The following is a 20,311-nucleotide window of genomic DNA, read 5'->3' as shown; positions in this document are numbered from 1 at the left end:
TTGCATTTAAGAAACTTGTTCAAATTTTGGAGCACACTTTGAAATGGAATGTGCCATATGCTCACCTTTTCAAAAGAAAGCCTACATTTTAGATTTAGGTATCTAGTTTAGATCATGGTAATAGAAAGTGGTCTTTGTGAACAGACATAAGAGTGGGTATTTATTTAACTAGTCTGCATATAAGAGTAGGATGTAGACCAACATATGAAAATAGAATGCTGATGATTCTTTCTTTCACATATCATCATCAGAATCCCACAAAACTATACATCTTTAGATTCCTTGCAATTTTAAAGAGACCTTTATAATATATCCACATTGTATTTTTAATTTATATTTATCAAACATGGGAGTTGTATTTTTAGAATGGTATTTAATTCATAGAGCAATCTTCTGATCCATTAGTGGAATAACAACTTCTTTCTGATTACATCTGGAAACCAGTAAAAGGGGTGAACAAATACTTTCTTCCTGACTATTCTCAAAATTACTTTTTATCAGAAATCTGTAGAAGTGTCCTCTTGGAGCAGTCAATGAAGTGGTGGTCTCATGAGGGGTTTGCTTGTAATCATATACATAAAAATGTGGTAGAACAGAGGGCTACTGTTCTACAGTGGTGACTTTTAGAGACTTGTAACAGAAAGCAGCTCAAGAAAATCATAATTTGTCCAGATAGGTGACAAATACTGCTCCTAAAAACAGAGCAGAATGTCTCTCTATTTTTGTCACACCTCTGTTGCACGGTATATTGCTTCTTGCTGTTATATATTGATGAAATAAAAACACACCCTGCCTCCATTGAGAAATTCTTGCACCCTCAGATATGTGTATTACTACATGATTAGAAATATAGGGAAATAATCCTAATAACATTAAAAATATTATGCCAAAATAGTAATTTTTCTATTGCCTGCTTTTTATCAGTCATAATGATTTGCATTATGCCTATCACCACTGTATCACCTCTCAAGCAATTTTTAAAAATATGAAATTCCAGAAAAGATAGCATGCAGTAAGGATGCATTCTATATCACTATTTTGCATGTCACCACTCAGTGTAATACTAAGCCTGTGACACTATCTACTGGAAGCATAACTGAACTAAATGCAAGGTTCTCAATGAGGATTTAAGCACTGGAACATTGAAAATAGATTTTCATTTAGCTTGGTCAATAACAATTTTTGGAAAACCTAAAAAAATATTAGTCCAACTTGTATGCCAATATTACAGGAAATGTAGAAGATCATTCTTCTCTTTCTGTCCTATGCATAATCTTTTTTATGGCAGCATCAACTGCCATAAAATAGAAACATCAGATCCTGTTTCCCCTGTGAAGATATGCAGATTTCTACCTACCAAGGATACAACTATAATTATAGGAAGTTTGCTTCAATTAGGTAGCTTGGCAATCATTTCATCATGTTTTAAGAGTAAAGTGGAAAAAAAATTTTCCACTTATTTTCCATTTGATATACATTTTGAACATAAATTTATATTATTTCCAATTGTTAACTACACATCATATAACAAAGAGTACTAGCCTGGCTTATAGTTTTTTAAATGTGTATACTCAAGAACATGAATGACATTTGTTTTAGTTTTAAATGACCATACCAGTATACACTCTTACCAACATTTATGGTCATATTTATAATTTCTAAAATTTGTCTACATGTGTTTTGGATAAAGTTATAATTTTTGCATGCCACTGCATGAATGTATTTTCTGGCTCAGTATTCTGAAATAAAAAATATGTCATGAAGAAGATTAGTAAGTATGCAAATTCACAAATTTCATAGATTGCACTGGGGTCGTAACATGGATTTTTTTCTCATTCCTCTGCATATCATATGATATGTCCATCTCATAAACATAAACAAGATGACAGGAAAACTGACGATTTCTCCAAGATTCTGTTGGCAAAATCAAATCAAATTTGTGTCGTCAAATACTGTTCCAAAGATCTTTCCTTACAGCCTTACAACATATTTCAATCAACAATGAGTAAGACCACTGCCCTGTGTCTGCAACAATTAAAGATTACTCACAGCAAGATTAATTATATACACTTCAACAGGAACTTGTAATGAAAAAATTCTGCAAGAATAAAGTTTTAAGTTTGACCAACGTGACTAACTCTCCTTCATTGTATCCCATCTTAACAAATAGACCACACCTATGTTCTTCTAACGCCCCAAAAGCCTTCCTCCTCTATTGCTGTTTTGCCACTTATCATAAGCAGAAACACATTCAGGACTCTGATGGACAGACATATAGCAGTCCTGAGGCTAAATCTAGAGAACATACTGTCTCCTGCTGGTTCCACAGAATATCCCCAGAATATTAACATTTTTATAGTAGTAACTTAGGCATTCTCATGGGATATGGCCATCAAAAGCGAGTTCTTGGTAGTAAAATTCAGAGGCTGAAATGCCAGGCTGAAGGAGACACATGGGCCAGCATTACAGGATGGTCACAGGACCTCAGTGTCCTATTGTTTGTCTACAATGCCCTCCCGTCCTAGCCCTCATTTTGGGGACATCTTTTCCACCCAACTCTGATGAAATTACTTAAAACAGTGTTCATTGAGAAGTCCATATTGAATTTTTAAATGAAAAGTGCTGCAGTCAAACTTCGTACAGGGCAAATATTTCTGAAACATTGTAATTTCTCTGATAACCCAACAATATCTTAACAATCTTGTTTAAAATGGACTATTATTTCAAATATAATGTCATATTGAATTTTTTTTCACTATGAGGAAGAATTTTATTCAAAATCACACAAATAGCACATGCTAATCTGTGACTTGATTTTTATCTTACTAAAATTAATGTTCCACGTGGATGGTGTTCTGTAATGTGTCAACTTGTTCTGATGTGGTCTATAAACAATTTCACAAGCCTCCCTCTTTGCCCTCTGTACATACTTTCCTAACAGCTATTGATTGACAACTTAAAAGTAAATAGTGAAATTTAACTGAGCGCGGTTTCCACAAGTGGCATGCACCCTATATCTATAAAAGCAAACATAAATAATGTTGTTTCTAATTCAGTTCACTTAGACCTTGAGATTACAGCATGAAAAATATGAGATAGTAATATTTAAGGTGAATTCCTGCACTGGTATTTGGTTGATAATTTTTATTATAAACTTAATTTAATCAATTATACAGTTGAAGAACTAAGAGTAAGATAAGACTTGATAGATTTGGATCTAAGTTTCATATCAGCTTTATAACCTGGGAAAAGAAGGCAGAGGAGCTGTATGCCATCTGTTCAATTCCGTCCTTAATCTGTGGGCTGCCTTATGGTTAGCTTAAATGAAGGAAGCAGATACTGACTGACTTCCAGGACCAGCTGTACTGGCCAAGATCACTGAAGCTCTCTCCACTCGAGCTCTTGCAGGCTTCCAATATTGGGGAAGGTGCCAGGAGGCAGAAATAAGTACATCAACCCTGCTGCAGCAGGTGACTGCTAAAACACCTGTCCAGGGGATTACAAATGGGGCACAGTCTATCTGAGCTCACTGGTGTGATTACTGAATCCATATCGTGCCAGTGTATTCCACATAGGACTAAAATAACTCTCAGACAATTTGTCCAGAAATTGTTCTAAGTCCGATAACACAAATGTAGGCTGTAATTTAGATCTCAGCAATCTAAATGTAGTTGTTTAAACAAACAAACAAACAAAAAAAAAAAAAAAAAAAAAAGAAAGGGAAAAAAAAGCTGGGTGGGGTTCTGTTTGGGAGTATTTCAGAGTATCAGTCCTACACTGGAAATGACACGGATTCTTTTTTGCTACACTTCCCCCTATTTTTCTTCCACGTTTATTTTCTCTTCACAATGCAAGTTGCAATGTAATATATCAGAAAATTCTAAGCATGGTAGCTTTCCTCACAGAATAACAGGTGTCATTTACATACTTTGAAACACCTTCAAGATGTAAGGAAGTTTAAAGGACAGGCTTCTACGTCATATTTCTTGGGTTAAATAAATTACTGATCTTGCACTTTAAAACTACTGGGAGAAAAATGCTATGTTAAAAGGGTTGATAGCAAAACACAATCCTAAAATATGCACTTTTAAAATCTTCTAAATTCAGATACTAATTTGCAAGACCAAGATTTGCATATATAGATTTAACTCTCTGCATTCAGTCAGAATTTTTCTGTAAGTAGGTCCCTTAATTTATCATATGTGCATTGAGAAGACACAAATTTTTGCTACTCCTATTAACTCTTAAACTTTGATTTTTAATTGTAAACCGACTATATATCTTTAAATTTCTTGAACAGAATAAGTACCAAGGAATTTCACTGCTTTTCTTGAAAGTCTTAGCATAATAGGCTTTATTTCCAATTCAGTTTTCACTAAATTGATCTCATACTTTACATAAAACTGTGGCATTGATTGTGTAAGAGTATTCTCAGTCTTGACTGCTTCTTTATTATTATAAGAGTATACCTGACAGATCCAATATACAGCTGAGGCCCCTAGGTCTTTGAATTGATGCTAGATAACTTTTTGAAAATTAAACTTTTCCATAAAATAAAAGGTAAAAAATTCTACTGTCGTCTGATAGAGCTGAATGTGGTTTTTTGAGGCATTCAGAAGTTATAGGACCAGACTGCACTTGTAAGAAAAGGACACTCTCTTTACCACTTCAAACTCCATCTCAATATTTTATGCAAATGAACTATATTTCAGAAGTACTGATCATCCACACACACAACTAAAAGAGTAAGATGCACATTTTGTGAATTTGAAAACTGTCTTCACAGAGTTTTCTTGATCATACAACAGTAAAATAATCAGGAATGGCTACAAAATACGGTAAGTATTCTTTGAGGACTGTAGTGAGTGAGCATGTTGCAGACCAGTGTTTTTTAATATTATTTGGCTGTGAGGTCCCTTAGGACATTTCAAACATTTCTATAACTGCATTTATTGCCTACTTTGAGGGCTTACTTTTCAAAGCATCATGCTAGCAAATGTTTAAAATTCCTTTTTAAGGAATTTTTGAGCCTAATAATGCATTGTTGAGAAATTCATTTAATGCACATAGGAAACAAAAGGCGAAAATGAAAACGTACCCTATGTTACTTAAACTATATAACTTAAACTTTTCAAAACACAGCTAGGCGAAGCTATAGTGAAAGAAAATAGAAATGCACCTTCAGTATCCATTAAAATGAGACATCTGAATTTATGAGTTTCTTGTCTGATTAAAATAATGCATACAAAATTAAAAACATAAATATTAATTTTATGTACCACATAAGATGAAGAAAATGAAAGAATAATGTTTACATTTATGGTTGACTCATTAGTGTTTTATTATGTGAAACACTAGGAGGCATCAGTTGGGTAAAAAAAGAGTTCTTTTGAAATATTATATGAAATTATCATAGAATTTATCAGCTTTCCATTTCCATACTTCTAAATGTTAAGGCTGTACATTTTAACTAAATTATGCAAATAGGAAAAAACTCTACTCTCACTGATAAATGACATATTTAATAATACAGGGGCAGCACTTAATTTCTTGGCTATTTTCAAATCAGACTACACACATGCAACACAAATAACAGTTTTTAAACCCATTATATTTTAAATAATAAGAGAATAAAATAAGATTCTTTAGTTGTTGTTCAATATTATAACTTCTGCTAAATCTGTGAAGCCCTGACACATTTTAGGCACACTCCTCTGCTCATAAGCTCTTAATATGGTTAAGTGCAGTGAATTTAGTATAGTTCTAGACACTTTTTAGAGCCTAGTCACTTTTAGTAACTTTAAATTGTGATTACAGAAAAATATCTAGACAAATATATTTTTTAAAAAATCCAAGAACCAAGAATCTACCACATTTTATTTGTTTTTCTCCAAAGTGGTGTATTAGGAAGTTTTTATAAAATTTGTGTAACAATGCTACAAGTGGCTGTACTTTCACTATAAAGTCATACATGTCCAGTAATGGTCAAAATTGAGTTTTCCATTATTTGAATTACATTTAAAAATTACTAAGCAACAGAGTTCTAGTTGTCTCATACAATAATCACTTAAAAGTGAAGTGTGTCTTGATATGCCACAGCAATCAGCTTTTATTGGTGTCCAATCAAAATGACATGTGAACTGCCTAATCCTTCTTTTGTAAGGCACATAAGACTTTGTTGTCACTGTTGGTTTTGTGAATCGCCCCTATAAGCTGGTCTGATTTCCTAAAGATGACAGATCTCAGTGAACAGACAACCTCTCCTGCATGCAGTCAATGAGACAGTGACAATAAAGTGGAGGGCTGAAGACACTAGCTTTTAATCACCTGTCCATATGTATCACTGATCATCAGTTCTAAGAAAATGACCTTAAAGCTGGTCAGAGGACTCAAGTAATTACTTCTAAAAATAGTTTAAAAATTCAGTTTTTCAATTTTTCACTTGCACCATCAGTGTTTGCTGACCAAAGTTCTTCTGAATCCATCTTGCTTCTAAAGCAGGATCCAAAATTCTATTTTCATCCTTTTCAAATATCAGAATTCTAACTCTGTTTGTTAAGCTCAAAATTTTCTAGCTTTCAGAATTAAATGTATTATTTTAAAAATATTTTGTACTGAAATCATTACAGAGCATAAATGAGGATATAGCAAAATCTCTCTGCTGATATCAAATAGCAAAATTAAAAAACATAAAATGCATAAAAAATGTAAGTGTTTTGGCCATGATTCAGGATGCTGAAGCAAGGACTATAAATTCTTGGAAATTACATAACAGTTTATATAGATTCATCTCCATCATCAGTTTTTTTGAAAAAATACCAATACACTTTACTTGATTTTTGGAAAAATTATCACACAATTTTGAATAATTATATCAAACAGATAAAAATGGACCTTAATGTATCAAACACCAAGTCTTTTTTCTTTCAAGAGCCTAGTAACAATTAATGACTTCTTCCTTAAAGGAATGTAGAAATAACTTCAGCTGTCTCTGAAAATGAACTAAACTATCCTGATGAACAATAAATTAATCTGTTCTAGAGAAAAGTAAAACCAAAAGAAATTAAGTTGGCAAAATATTCTATTTACAACTCCTGCTCAGTTCCTAAGTTTCTATATGATTACTTTTATCTACTGAATAATGAGTTACCAAAATATTTCTTAAGCAAACTTTTGTGAAAAGGTTCAGGAATTTCATTTCTTTTTTTCTTTAACATTATAGGCATTTTTTAAAAAAGAACCATTTAAGAAAGGTATGTCTGGTTTTAAATATACATGTTGCAGGTAGATGAAATGTCTAAAAAAAGAAAAAAATGTGGATCCCATATTGGAAGAAAATTCACAGTAAGAAATTATTTTAATTAATTTTCTTATTATGGTCTAAAACTAGAAATTCGGGAACATAACTGTAAAAGACTTAATCTCCCACACTATTCACCATTTAGTACCAATTTTAATAAGGCTCCTAAACTTACATTTCCTTTTTTCTTGGTCAAATAATCTTAAGAGGATGCAGACAGTATCTGATCCCTGCATTCTTTTATAAGACATTGAAAGTGACATTCTTTACATCTCTATCCTATGAAAGCTTTAGGACAGGCAAGAGGTTTAGTCTCTTTGGGTCCTGATCCTGTAAATTGTTATCCCTGTGACTTGCTCGTTTTCTTACAAGTAGTCTCAGCATGGACAGTGGGACTAGTTGTGTAAGAACTCCTCGCATGAAAGAGCCTTCCCACGTTCAGGTCACAGAGCTACCTTCTCATACTATGTAGAGCATATTAGTATAAACATACATGAACAGTGAGTTTTTAAACTAAAAGTACATGTGCAACCAGGAACATAGACACCTGGGATTAAGGGCCACTGTCTTAAGTTGTTTTTCAAGAAATTTTTCTATTACTTCCAAAAGGACAGACTTATGGGCAGGTATTTCAGCATAGACTCATTATGAATTATGTACTCATTAACACAGAAGGAATAATATAATGGATATTTTAGGAAAACTAATAAAGTAAGAAAGTTTTGTGGGTTTTGGACTTAAAGTAAGTTACTTGAAATCCTGTAATATATACAGTTCACAATATAACAAATGCCCAGAGAAACCATATGACTTATTGTTTGCACTGAAAATTAGTATGTGTTGGAGTAGTGGTTCACAGGTGGTACTATTTCCTTGCCCTGCCAAGCATCTAGGGATTAGTTATCATACTCTATATCATATAAACGTCTTTACTCTTCAAACACAATAGCAGGAAAGTGACAATAAAATATATCTAGTCTTCCAAATGAGAAGTTGCTCCTAAAATAGTTTGTCATTCATCTTATAGTTATTTTAAAGTAAAGATATGAAACTAGGACATATGCCATTAAGGTGATTGTCAGATATGTGCAAGGAAAATTTTGTGTCAAAGCTATTATTTTCTGATCATCAGCAAAGTACTGGTAAAGTGCCTTTCTCTGTTTAATTCTCTTAAACCTTTAGTCTTAAATTGTCTATTACAGTATTTATTTAAGTATGTAGTTATTTGGTAATAATAATCATTACACACAATAAAGAAAATAGAACTTTTCTATAAAAGACAATGCTTAGATACCCACAATGATTCATTGAATTTTGTTTTGCGCCATGCTGCATTGCTTTCTTATTATTATTATTGTTGTTAGTAGTAGTAGTATGGAAATGGCATTATTAACTTGTTTTTTGAACTTGTTTTGTTTTTCAGGCTGACAAGAGGTCACGCTAAGTTTTATGGGAAATAATAAGTATTCTAATTATATAATGCAACAATAATCTTACAAGTCTCTCATTTACATTAAACTTTATCTTAGCCTGTAAGTGATTGTACTGCAATTATGTCAGCTAGTTCTGTAATTCTGATTAGCTCCTTTGTGTAAAAAATTTAAAGATTACTCAAAGTACTGTGTAAAGACCAAAGCATACTGTTCCAAAATCGGCTTGCAGACCATCACTTAAGTTCCCACATAAATGCAAGGGGTCTTTCCATCTCAAACATAAGTAATTCAGATTAAAGATGTACAAAGTTGAACACTTGCAAGCATGCACTACTTAAACTCAAGACTGAAGAGCCTGTGATACAACTAAGTTTAAGAGCATTTCACTGAAACTAGATTGTTTCCCTAGTCTGATAAATCAGAGTGCAAGCACTACAAGGTCATAGCTTTTAAATCAACTAAGAGCCATCTAAATCAAATAAGCTTCCAATTCTTCATAATATCAAGAACAAAAATTATGTAAACTAACTTCATCGAAGTTTAAACACTTATGACACTGATAGAGACAAGTTCGCCATAATTTACTAGAGATTTAACTCGTTTTTAGCAAGCCACTTTTAAGCAACTGCACAGTCACACACTAAAAGTCTGCAAGCAACCTCAATCCCAGTTTACATAAAATGACTGATACATTATTCAAACGCGATAGGAAATGTACCTAGGGCTTTTGTACCATGCCCACCACATTTTATTCTGACGCTGAATTTCACATGTACTTACATTGTAAACAGTTAGCTGTTTGGCTGATCAGACTAGTCCTTCAGATATTTTCCTTTCACAGGAAAAAGAAAAAATCCCTTTACTTCTTCCAGTCTTAAATATTCACCACCTGGTTCAACATGCAGCCGCCTTGAATCACACACACAACCTTCAAAGTCAATCCAATAAGCAGCCAGAAGATGCCTGGGGTGTGTGCGTGTGCGTGTGCGTGTGTGTGGTGCGCGTGTGTGCGCGTGTGTGCTGCGTGGAGGAGGAGAAAGTGCCTGAGCTGCTGGTCGGATTAAAAGTAACCGGACTCGTCCTGAGATCGTCCAGGAAGGAAGTGGCAGCAGGCGAATGGGAAAAGGCGAATAGCTCACAGCCTCTGTAACATCGCGGAGGGGAAGGGGGAGGCGAGAAAGGGATTCAAACCGTACTCCTGATGAGGTGTCCTTTTCTACTTCTCTTCCTCCTTTTTCTTCTTTTTATCGTGTCTCTATTTCTCTACCTCTCCCACAATCCCAAACGAATGACTCTCTCCTCCCAAACTCAAGAAATAATCAGTTTCAGTCTCACAAAAAGGGGGCGGGATCAGATCTCGAAAGCGTTTTAATAAAACAAACATAGAGCAGCAGCAGCAGCGGCAGCAGTTCCTTGCCCCTCTAGTCTAAACTAGATTGATAAATTGCTCCACTACACTACTTTAATTATGTATATGGTATGCAGAATAAATCACTGAGCATCAGCACCTCAATCAAGCACTTTTAAAATGATAATTGCATCTTGGGTGAATCAATCTTTCCATTCCTGACATTTTGCTAATTTTAGTTTTACGGTGGGGGTAATGGCATATGCCACACGCAAACCTAATGACATCCTTTATTACACAAAGCGAAGACAAGGCGGCGAGCCGCTGAGTGTTTTCCCCCCTCCTGGCGGGGTAGCACAGCGTGCGGAGGGAAGGCAGGAGGGCTGCGAACCTGGGAGGCGCGCATCGCCCGCGGCAGCGCATCTGGGGCCGGTCAGCGCGGCCGGTCAGGTCCCGGCTGTGGGGAGTAACCAAGCTCACCGCGCCCGGGGACCTGCGGAGCCCAGGGTTCGGAACGCCCCCGGTGTCGCATCCCCGTCACCCCCGAGGCGGTACCTTCGGAGCGCCTTCACCTCGGTCGGGAAGGGCGCCGAGAGGGGGCAGCCGGCCCGCGGCCTGCAGCGCGACCCAGAGGGCGCCTACCCCGGCGCCGCCTCCGGAGCGCGGTAGGGCTGCGGCGCTCCGGCACTTGCCCCCGCCCCCGAGACCTCCTGCCCGGCCCCTTGGCTGGGCTCCCCCTCCCGAGAGCGGCGCCTGCGGAGCAGCCCAACTTCACCAAGTCCTCCGGCTCCGCGTCCCGCGGCACGGGGAGCGGCTCCGGCGCAGCGCCGGCTCAGCGGCGCTTTCCCCGCGATCACAGCGGCCACATCCCGGCCCGCTCGCCTCCTCCAGCACGGCCCGGCCGCGGGAAACTGCCGGAGACGGTCTCGGGCCAGTCTCACCCCAGAGCCTTGAGAGCACGCTGTGTGTGGACAGGGCTGTATTTTAATTTTAATAGGTTCAGTCGCTACTAAAACTGAACTGAAAGGACTGCACTGTTAGTTTGAATCCAGATTAAGCACATGCAGTGATTTGAGTAAAATTGGATCTTGCATATACTTTTAAAATTTTTGTGCCGATAGCCAACTTTTATGGTCCTTTGGGAGAAGCAGGGGAGTTTGTAAAGGGTTATTATTTGTATGATAGATGCTGGAACAGCACACGTGATAAAACCAAATGACTTATTCAAACACAGAGATAAATATATATTTGGGTTATTTTAATACAAGTCCTTGGTCTCACAGTCTTTTCCCCTAGAAACATCTCATTGGGCCACTGACCTACTTCCAAAGTATTTGACAGTGAATAAATACCTTTTCAGTTCAAATGCACTCTTTAAAACATGGATGCTCAAAGCGAAGTCAGAGCAAAACAAAGCTCAAGTAGTTCTAACAAGCACTCTGCAATTGCTCACAATGCAAACCCTTGGAGAATACTGAGGGTCTCATCCATGTCATGGTCTGTCTGGGTGAGAGTGCACCACGCTCCGTGCAGTGACATGCTACAAATGTACCCACACCAATAATGACAGTGATGCTGATGTGCTCAGAGCTACCAGGCAGATACATGTGAAGCACACTGTACACGGTGGTAAGAGGCATATATGCACCACAGTGTCAGCACAGCCTGGAAAACACTGGGAAATAAATACTTTCTCAGCTTCAGGTCTGCTGTGAAGCACAGCAGGAGTGAAATACAGAACAGGTTACACAGGTTGTACCCTTGCTATGCCTCTTTCATAGACAATTTTGGTCTCCCAGTGTGGCACCCAACTATCCGGTAATATTTGTATATTCTTAGTGGCAAAAATTAGAAAATTATGTCAAGACTTGACATGTTTGTGCTCTAACTGAAAATGACTGGCATCTGCTTTATTTTATGCAGGATGTGTAAGTTTTCTGGTGTCTGGTAGTTGGTAACACAGCCCTTCAACTGGCAAGACAGAATGTGAGCACTGTCATATTTTGAAAGTAGTTATTACAGTTTTATTTTCTGAAATATTAAGAAAATATTTCAGAAAATAAAAGGATATAGCAGTTTAGAACTTCAACTACACCTCCATGTGGGCACTTGTGGTCTAATCCTTTTATAGTGGTGACCTTCACATACTGGAGCACCTTAAAGCCATGCCAAGTTTTAGTCACAAGCACAATTAATCAAATCCCTGTAAAGGACATCTTGATTTTTAAAACAAGATTCAGATGCCAGATGGACAAACAGATATAAGGGGAGGGATCAGGATTTGTCACTTGTTTCAGGTTTAGACAAGGCATGAACTTATGCAGCATAATTTGACGTGTTTGGGTGTTTTTGTTTCCCTCTCTTTGGATTTAATTTAAAAACCTGAAATAGTTTCAAACCGTAAAAAACCCTTTGTGCTGATGTCTGTACGTGTACTGAATCTCCACAAATGCACCCTTTTCAAATTTCTGGCACAAGAAATTTCTGTGGACAGCTTTTCTGCTGTCCACAGTCCGTATATAGATCTGCTGACAATTTTTTCCCCCAATCTACCACCTGAGGCATGCAGTGTCTTAAACCATGAGACATCAGTCATAATGTAATAAATATAAAATCAGATCTCCAAAGGTTTATTAGAGTGCATCCAAGTATCTCTTTACAAGTGTGATTACTTCAAGGTAACATTTCCTCTGAAGATGATTATCAAAGTATATTTTTGTTCTTTTGTGGATCCAGAACATATTTTTCTGGTAGGAGAAATGAGATAGCCATTCTTTAATGGTATTTAAAGTGAAAAGCAGTGAGGTTACTATGAAATTACCCAACTCCTTTGTGTCTTAACTCCGGGCTAGCTTGGTTTCTATTTTCTGTTTAAATTCCTGCTAAAACCCATTCCACTCTACACCTTGCTTTCTTCCACCACCTCCTTATTTATAAGAGCAACACAGTATAACCCTTCTTCCCATGTCTGGCTGCTTTTAAACTTGGCCCACGCTGGGTGCAGCTCTTGAAGAGAGCTTTATGAAATTATTTTAAAGTGAGCTGGGGCGGTTGCCACAGCAACCCACCCTGAGAGAAATCAAGGCTATAGATTAATCTACCCCACAAGATTATTCAACTGTACTGTATTTGTTCTTCATTCATTCAGAATATTCCCTCAAACCATATGCTTTTATAATGAACAAAAATATACAAATTCAGATAATTTCAAAGATAGCAGGGTTGTATTCCAGGAGCACAAATTAATTGCTTTTTAAACCTCTGCAATGAGATGACATGTACATGATTCCTTGCAAAATTTTTTGATTGAAAAAAAATATCTGCAAGGTATAAATTTTATTTATTTACTTAAAATAAAATGGCATGCCATTACAAAAATAGTGTTATCACCACACACATCATGCAACGATTACAGAAAGCCTTTGTCACAGGTGTACCTGTATGTATATAACACAGTAGAGCTTTGCTCTCCAGGTTTTGCTTTGAACAAAAATCTAAAAATAATAAATAGTACTTGGTGGTATTAAATATAAAAAATATTAAACACTCACCACATACACCCTCTTTATTGTCAAAATCATCCGCCTCCAATGCTTTACTTAATCTTTCCCATGGTAGTTACTTCACAGTTTACAATTCGTGTTCGGCACCTTGGATGTTTAAAAGCACAAAAGTAGCATATTATTAAAATTCAAACCTTCAATATATTTTAGGAGATTAATGAAGTAATTTCTATAAAAAGAATATGAATATTTACTGATGTGCACTTAGGCCTATCTTACTTGTAAGTAGCTTGATGTTTTCACAAGCTGTTATAAACTCCATCTAAATCCTACCTTAGGGATGCTATACTATCAGTAAAATTACAAAACTATTGATCGCAGGCTGTACTTATCCTCCAGTTGGTATTTATACTTTGACATGCATTTTGGAAAACACAGCCATCTCATTGTTTAATAAATGCCTGTTTAAAAGGCCAGAGTGAATTATAAAGTGGTAAAATTTGGCATATTAATTTTTTTCCTTCTACAAAGGGCCAGGTATCTATCTGCACAGGTATGTATGGTGCCGACTCCTGACATGCATCTCCTTGGGTCTCCTTCGAGGAAGGCAACCAGGTAGCACCCACAGAACTTTTTTTTTACCCCAAATATTCATTTTTCTCTGCACATGTGGAGAGGGGGTCCCAACCGGAACAACTTGGTTTTGAGGGGCAACCTTTCTGGCCTCTGCCCCAAACCCTCGCATCTGCACACATCATTACCCGGGCTTCTCATCATTTATTTATTGACTCATAATTTCTACGTGCTGGGCTGTTTCTCCAGGTGACGTGATCGGGAAACACAGCAGGAGTAGGTAGGACACTGGTCTCTAGCCCCATCTCTTCCTGCTCCGCGCATCTGGCGGCGCCGGGCGGGGCAGCGAGTGCCCGGGGCCCCCGAGTCGCGCCGGCGCTGCCGGTGCCGCGGCCGCCGCCCTTCCCTCGGCCCCGTTCTGACAGGAAGCCGCCGGGGAGGTGCGGAGGCGGTGTAAGGCCGGCCGAACGCGGCCTGACGCCGGAGCGGGTGGTCCCGGCGAGGGCGGGCGGCGGGAGCCGCGGCTGTTCTACTGCAGCTATGGCTATGTGGAACGGGCCGGGAATAGCAGAGGGTTGGGAAGTCCTGACCAAAGGCCGGCTCTGAGGAGGCTGGAAGAAGAGCCCTGCCCCGCGTGCCCCGGCAGAACTGCCCTCATCGGGCCCCTCCGGAGCCTGTTCAGAGCCTTTGCCCACGGCTCCGACCTTTGGAACAAGTGGGTGTCGCCACTGCGGCAGGCTCTGCAGGGCCAGCGGAACCCGGGTTGCCAGTCCCGTCAGCTCCGGGCCAGGCTGGAGCAGGGGCGCTGCCCGCCCGCCGCGGGAGGGCACGGGGTGGCTGGTCGCGGCAGGGTTCCGGGGCCTCGGAGGGGGTTGGAGTGGCCAAACATGTAGGGCCCGGCTCGGGAAGCTGCAGCGGCACATGACAGGCCTGGGACGCAGGCGGATCTGTGTCCAGCTGGGTGGTTATTGAAGCCGTGGGGTGAGTGAGATGAGGCTTGGAGTTCGACTAGTACAGGGCATTTATGTTATTTCCCAGCCTTTTGGAAAGATGTTGTTTCAATTCACCACTCCCCCTCTCCTCCCGACACCGACTTTTTATTTTTTTTAAGAGGTTTTTTTATGCTCCCCTGCTAATATTTTTAAGGGCCTTTGCAGGGACGAGATTGATTTTAGAGGGGAAAAAGGCTGCCAAATGCGTTAAATCAACAGTGAAAAGGGGGTTTGTTTGTTTTGCTAAATTGATCCTGTTCTAGTAATCTGCAATGTTTCATTGTTACTAAAGGCAGTTTCTGAAACTGTAGTTTGCCAATTGCTATTGTCCTTTAAATACCTCATAAACAGCTGCCCAAAGATATTTTTTTATCCAAGACATTTTTGAATTGTGATTTTTAAAAAATGGTTTTCCGACTAGAGATTGGAGATAACTTTTTTATAGACAAATACATTTTCTTTCAAAGATTAGACATTACTAAATTTGTCCTAAAGAGTATAAAAATAGTATTTAAAAATAGCATTTATCACTTTGTTAATGACAACACAGGCTAATATTAGAGTTAAATCTGTGTCTACTCTTGCCACACATGCATTTTAGAAATAAGTAATTCTTAAGGTCTGTATTTTTTTAAAATTTTTTAAAAATTATTCTTCAAAATTAGACTGAAATGGTATCTGAAGGAAGTTAATAGCTATAGAAGTCCCATATCTCCTGCTTAGTGTGGAACATGGATGCTGTGAGGCTTATATGGTGTGTCCAAAGTCCTTTGAAGTCTGTTGAAGTGGTGTACTCTGACAGGCTGAGATGAGATACTAAAATGGAAGCCCAGTTCTACGTCACTGGTCACCCAGATCCAATGTCTGTCTCAAAATTAATCTTTGGGTTTGCTCTAAGTCCAGTTCCTGTATCAGCCACTATCCCTCTGTAAGTAATTCAAATGTACTTAGCATGGTACGCCAATGTTCCAGCAAATGTGTAGAGTTTATATATACACATATGCATTTTAGGGGTATAACGCTGGTAGTCCATGATCTTACTTAAGTGTAAATATAGGAAGAATTTAACCTACTAACCTCTTGTTGAAGTTTAAGGACTCCAAAAATGTGTGTCTAGACTTGCCTGAAAGAAATGCATCTAGGGTTTTGAAGATTTTCAGTGCTAGTAAGAAATTGGCAAGCAAAACTTCAGTCTCGGACAAACTTAAATCTCAGTAACTAGTTTCAATTCTACATTGCTTCCCCAGTCTCTTCTGACATAAAGTTAATTAGGTAAAATTTCAAGCTAAATGGGCTTTTTTCCCCCTTATGCAAAAATACAAAAATAGATCAAATATGAGCTTAGAGTGGAAATTTCAAATCAATTCCTCATCTTGACAGGGTTTAAGTACAGGAATGTATTTGAAGAATAATTTTGGAAATGCTGTTGTTTTCATGAACTGATGTTCATGTCTATAATTCTGCATCTTCATATGCAGAAACATCAGAATTTTTTTTCAAAAGCAAAGCATTTGGTGGAAGTGTAATTTACTGTGTGGTCTAATACATCTATGATTAAAGTCTATCTAGATTGTTAAACAGCCTTCATCCAAGAAATACAGTATCTTCACTATTCAACTCGATTGCTAATATAAAAGGACTATCTCTCACAGCTTCTAGAATTGATACAGAGGAAGATAACTTTGTATTTCTTGTTAATTTATGCAGCTTTAGAAGTCTTAAACCTCTGTATCATTAGCTGAGTATTTCTAAAGTTCCTGCTAGTGCAGTTCCTTTTACTTATCTCTAAGAGGAAAAGCTTCCATAAATTGTTTCAGAATTTGCATTTAAGTAAGGGGCACCCTTTTTATTCCTTCTACCACATTTATTTGTCCATGTGATTGCCTTTCCTGAATAAGGAGAATCTCTCTGTGATTCATTTTCATTTTGGGAAAAGCTGGTAGGGAACTAGGAAAATATTTTTTAGGCTGTGCGTTCCTTCTCATTTCCAGAAATGGATTTGCCTAAGGTATTGTGATATTTTCAGATATTTTGACAAAAAATGCACAACCTAAAACAAAAAAATATGATTGCACCCCCTTGCTAATTATGTGACACTCAAGCTTTTGTCTGTCTTGCACTGAGTGATGATGTGATACAGAAGCAGACAGCCATAAATGGCAGAAAAGGCTTAATTAAGTATTCTGCAGCTGCTACAAATTAGATCAGCATCTGCATCTGTGTAGACAATGAAATTCATGGTAATTTTGAGGGCCAAGCAAAGTGGAGGTTTGTTTTGGATGGACGCCTAGCCACAATTCAAGCAAAATTCAGACTCAAATATGTTCTAAGGGGGGAAAAAATGTTGGTCAACTTCATCTCCTGTTGCTGAAAGCCAATATGGTTTCCCATTCTGGCTTTACATGTGTATTCCAATGTCACACATGAAAGGCGTCTCTTAGAGTGTTCAAAATTTGGGGTTTTTCCCCTAAAAAATAATTCTCAGGAGTTTTCCAGATTAGACTTGGAGCTATATTTTTAGATAAGCAACTAGCTTTTTGCTGTTTTCTGACAATTTGCCTCTATTTCTGCTTTCATACCACTTTCTGGAACTAAAATTGGAGTAAATGATGCACAAATGTTAATGATTAATGATCCAGCTTGTTCTAAGGGAGATATTCACACCATAAATTGAATATAGAATTCAAAAGTGATAGATTAGTATCTGGGATGAGGGTATGAAGGCATTAGTCTGAAACTTTTTTATACGGATATGCTTGTATACATATACCAAGAAACAATGGGTTATTCTCTGGACATTTTGACAAAATGCACTGGTTTTAGGCGTTTTCAAACTCTTCTAAATTCATTGTTTTGTTTTGTGTTTGAACAGCTCCAAACACAAGTGTTGATCTAAAAATATGTCTTCTAAGTGCTGCTGTTATACTAAATCTCTGTTGTAAAAACAATAATTAATACAAATATTTCATTAGATGATTTAGAGAGACCTTTTGAAAGTTTGAAAGCTCTTTTTGATAAGTGAAGAACTCTTAATTTCTGTGATCATAAATGTAATTGCACAATAGTTGGGTCAGCGTTTAGACATGATTATGGCACTTATGTTAATCTATTTAAACCTTCCATGAGCATCCTGCTGTGGGGCTTTAACTCTTCCCATGAAAGTACTTTAAAAACATAATATTGATGTTAAAAGGAAACTAAGCCTCTGGTCATGTTTGGATTTGTACTTTGGTTTGGATGTATTTAATCTGAAATTGTTGTTACTGCCATATGATCTAGTTTGGTCTTCTTTGTACACTGCTGTATGATGCACAGATTTAAGTTCCCATTTCTGGTCTGTTATGTTGTTGCAAATTTGCACCAATCAGAGCAGCAAGTTTTGATTTCAGCAATGATTTTACAGGTAGCTACCCTAACATAGCTAAAGGAGAAGAAATCTGATTACTGAATTGACGTTCCTTCAACGGGAAATTATTTTTGTCAGGCAACTAAAAACCATATAGAGACAACTTCAGGGTTTTCTTTTCTTGTTAAAAAATTCAATTAACTTCATTCAAATATATTTTGAAGCTTCTTGAATTGACCTAATATATTGTTAGCCTTTTTAGTTTTAGGCTCTCAGAAACAAATAAATATGTTATGGTGACTCTTGTATTTGTCTTTACATTTTAAATCTACAGCACTTGGAAGTTCTGTGCTATAAAACCTCTTTACTTCTGGACGTGACTGAATTGGTATTTTTGCTGTTGATCAGCTAAAGGGACAAGCGCCGGGGAATAGGTACATGTTTGGAAGGGGTTTAGAAAATTTTCTAGCTCCTGAGTGAGACTGAAGAATCTTTCTGTAGTCATAATCATGTAGGGGAAGATAAGACAATAGGAATATGGGCAGAAATAACTCAAGAGGACTGTTGCCAGTGGGGATAAACGGGTTAAGATTTTTTGGATTAAATTGAGATTCAGAGAGGAGTTCCCACATCCTTTTTGCAGATTAAACCTAGTAGTTGGGATGCTATTGAAAGAGTGCTTTTTCCCAGGAACAAAGAAACCAAGTTCTTCTTTACCCTGAGTGCAAGCCAGTTCTCTTGTATTTCTGTGGAAGAATGCAAGCCTAAATCTCATTTCAGTGAGACTGAGGTGTAGTATTAAATGGCGAATGCATTGAGTTAGTGCAAGGACACATAATTAAAAGGGCAGATTTTTTTTTTTTTTGCAAGGGTAGGAACAATCTCTTGATATACAAGTAGATTGTTTCACAGTCTCTTCTATTTTTTAAAGTGTGTTAATATACTCTTTTAGAATTACTGCACACAAAAATAAGTTGTTATTACCAAGCATTCTTTCTACAATAATTTTAAATAGAGGAGATGGATTGATACTAGAGAAAGGGCAATTTGCATACAGTCATATAGGACTTTAGGAAGCAAAGGAAAGGAATGAATGCTGCAGGTATCTACAGCAAAAACTATAGGAAGCATCCATTTTGTGTACTTCTGTATTGTTATTTTTATAATAACAATAGAAAGTAGAGAGATATTAAAATTACTGGGGGAGAGTATTTTGTTTGAAAAGAGTCAAACCAGAAGATAAAATGTAGCAGCCCATAAAGAGAAACGTTTGATTTGCAGGATAAAGTCTTAGCGCATGGGTATAATACTATTCAGGTTTTAACTTTTTTGCCCGGACAGATGTTTCAGGATACAGTGCATCAGCTACATTAACATTGGATTGCACTTCATCTGCCATAAGTACAATTTTTAAGTGTGTATGTAGAACTAGTAATGCTATATAGCTATATTTATGAACAAAGCTGTAATTGATGTTTCATTCATTCTGTAATTTTATTAATTTATTTTTATTCTTTTTGCCTGTGCAGTTATTTTACATCTTCCAGTAAACTTGTGTATGTTAGCTTAAATTTAGATGTTTATTCTTTGCAAGCTGTATTTATTGAACTTGATTTAGAATCCAGTGCCTTTAAAGTTATGCATAGAAAGCACTGTGCTTTTGTCTTTCTGGAAGATTTCTTAAGTGGTGCTTTCAGAGCTTGTCTCATAATGCTTAGTTGCTTTCAAAGGAACAAACCCATATCTGACTATGCAATAAATGGTCACCACTTTAATTGAAAAGGACAGCTCGCATTGACAAGCAGTTTGTGTACCT

General features: G+C 37.3%; 1 protein-coding gene across 8 annotated transcripts in view; it reads right to left on the bottom strand.

The window, feature by feature from the left end:
- Nucleotides 1–10,062, bottom strand: part of MEF2C (myocyte enhancer factor 2C) — a 121,039-nt gene extending 110,977 nt beyond the window's left edge. For 5 of the 8 annotated variants that reach the window (XM_058044594.1, XM_058044592.1, XM_058044597.1 and 2 more), the window contains exon 1: nt 9,514–10,052. The gene's annotated coding sequence lies outside the window, so the exon portion shown is untranslated. Of the gene's footprint in view, nt 1–9,513 lie in introns of all 8 variants that reach the window. The other 3 variants (XM_058044598.1, XM_058044596.1, XM_058044600.1) reach the window with 3 other exon arrangements.
- Between the last annotated feature and the right edge of the window lie 10,249 nt (nt 10,063–20,311).

The sequence above is a fragment of the Melospiza georgiana genome, chromosome Z, assembly GCF_028018845.1.
Source record: "Melospiza georgiana isolate bMelGeo1 chromosome Z, bMelGeo1.pri, whole genome shotgun sequence".
Lineage (NCBI taxonomy): Eukaryota > Metazoa > Chordata > Aves > Passeriformes > Passerellidae > Melospiza > Melospiza georgiana.
This window is presented reverse-complemented; position numbering and strand designations above follow the sequence as displayed.